The sequence below is a fragment of the Etheostoma spectabile genome, chromosome 20, assembly GCF_008692095.1.
Source record: "Etheostoma spectabile isolate EspeVRDwgs_2016 chromosome 20, UIUC_Espe_1.0, whole genome shotgun sequence".
In the NCBI taxonomy this organism is placed as follows: Eukaryota; Metazoa; Chordata; class Actinopteri; order Perciformes; family Percidae; genus Etheostoma; species Etheostoma spectabile.
The window spans coordinates 13,717,464-13,720,171 of record NC_045752.1 but is presented as its reverse complement, the minus strand read 5'-3'; positions in this window follow the sequence as shown (position 1 = coordinate 13,720,171).

Here is a 2,708-nt window from a genome sequence, read left to right as displayed (position 1 = left end):
GCCAGACAAAGGCCAGTACAGGGCCCATTCAGGAGCCCCTTGTTCACCACTGGCCTGAGGTCTTCTCCAAGGACTGATGATCTGGGTGGGAGGCCTGGGGGAGGTGGCAAAGAAGAGAGAGGCAGTGTGTGTGTGTCCAGAAGGATAAGAACAGAGGGTGTTGCTAGGCTGTCTTTGAGAGGTCGACGAGAGCTTACTGTCACTCACTGTGTCCGTAACTATCAGGTGATCACGGATGATCTGCATCTCAAGGAGTGGGCTGTTGAGAGGAAGAAGCTGTATTTTTATAGGCGTCTGCCTGGTTTGTTTTGCTGTCCTTATTATTCACTTCCTTCCGTTTTCTTTTCTCTCCTAGATCCGAGTATACTGCAGAGGGAATGATTCATAGCAAATTAGACAATTCAATTTTTTATCTAATGCGTGATTGAGTCAATTATTGCCCTCCATTATTTGCATCTGTAGCTACATTATTTTCATTGTTATTTTTCTAAACCCTTTACAATGCAAATAGATTGGGATATATCTTGTACGGGAGGTACTTAATGGTTTATGAGAAGGTTAATCTAACATTTTGGTAATATGCATTAATTGTTAAGGAAATATAGGTTAAAAAAACTATTTGTTGAGCTTTTTCTGTTACACCTTGTGCACATACAGTAGAGATGGAATCTTAAAATTGTTTAAGCAGGCTACAATAAAATATGTTTCTCCAGACTGTATCCCCAAGAAAAAGGTCAAGAATCAGCAACAGTGCTACAACTATGCTAGTGGCTCTTTGAGGTTAAGCTTAATGCCAGCAAGCTAAAATGCACACAATAAAGATTCTGATGTTTAGCAGGTATAATGCTCACCGTGGTCAACATCAAAGTTTAGTGTTAGTACTAGCACTTACTAAGCAGCACTAAGAAGCACTAATTGGCAGCGCTAATAATTTGATTTTGACAAAATGTTTGTGCCAGACCGTCTAGTATGTTGAGCTGTTTCACAGGACAAGTGAAAATTATAACCTGTTGGTAGTGCTACAGAAAGTCAGAGGCTCATTATAGTTATTGTGATTCCCTGGGCAACATAGGTGTATGTACCAAATTCCATGTAAATCCATAGGTGTAAAGATACTTTACTAAAAACTAGAGTGGTGGACTGACTGATTGACCAACAGACTGACATCGCCTTCCCTAGAGCCTGGGTTGATCAAACCATTTGATGGTATTTTCATTAACTGTTACAGGAACCTTAGATATTAAGTGAGAACCATGACCGCATGGACAGAAATAACCAGAATCTGTAATACATTAGTGACACTTTGCAACCCACTGCCTCCTACTAATGGAATTGAAACTTATATAAATGGCACACATGCCAGAACTATTAGTATTGTCCTAAATGGCACTTTATGCAATATTCAGTCATGAGTGTGTGGTCTGTGTCAATCTGTGTCAGTGTCAAAGGCAGTGCTCCCATTCACACAGTAGACTGCTCAACACCTCTGTTTGATCCAGCTCTTCTTCTAGAAACAAACAGAGCTGGGGTGGTCACCTGTTCTGATGTGCTTCCTTCTCACCGTCCTCTGCCCCCGCTGATCTACATGGAGGTAAAAACAATGGCCTCCACTTCATCAGTCTCCCAGGTGTCAGGGCAAACATGATCCTGGGATAATTTACCTCGCTTCTCATTTCTTGTTCATCAAATGAAGGCTAGTATCTGCCTGTCTTAGTGTCATTTACATTTTTTCATTAGCTCTGCACTTTTATTATTCAAATTTGTTGTCTAGAACAACGGATGGGCGGATACATGGGAGATGTTGTCGCCCTTGCTCTCCATGTGCAACATGAGCAACGGGTAGCGTTTGAAGGTCTGTACATGTGGCTATCATAAGTCATCTGAGGATGGTAGCCGCTGTTGTTTCACCATGGCTGCTGGTTAGAAATTGTGGATTCTTTGAACGGCTGCATTGACTTAAAACCCTCTGAAATATACATTTAGAATGCTCCACATGAATTCTATTTGTAGTGTAGTGATATGACCTTATTTTCAATAGGAATGATACAAAACAGCTGTTGAACCCTTTTTTCCAGAAAAGCACTAGTGACATCAGATGAGTTTGCCAGTGTATAGAAATTGTAGCAGACATTGTAAGAGGTATATTCAAAGTCCGATCTCAGAGAATCAGTGAAAAGAGCCTTACAGATATTACACATTCTCTGGTCCAGTACCAGCATATAGATTCTAGTCCTTGAGTTTTCACCACTTGACCAAGGTTTTTCATCATTCAGCAACAGGGAATGCACATTAGCAGTTTCCTTTGAATGATATGTGTACTGAATATTTTCACAGCTGCAATTCACGAATCCTGCAACATTAAGCAATAAAACTCATTCAATTAAAAAATCTATTCTTGCACCATAAGCCTGATATGTACTTGCTGGTAATTTAGCTTTTGCTGTGGCTTTCAGTGGGTTTTGCAATGGGTTTAAATTTCAGTAGCAAAGCCCAAACATCAGCATGAACGATGCTGCTATTCCAGTCGGAGAACTCTCTGGTGTTGTATACTGTGGAAGAAATCATATACATGCACTAAATCAAGAAGGTTAGAGACAGCGAAATGCTCAGTCAGCAGCGATGGAGAGGAAAACTGAGGATTTGATAGGTTCAATCTAAAGAGATGGGGTGCGATTAGATTGGGCGGGGGGGTGGGTGTATGGAGACAT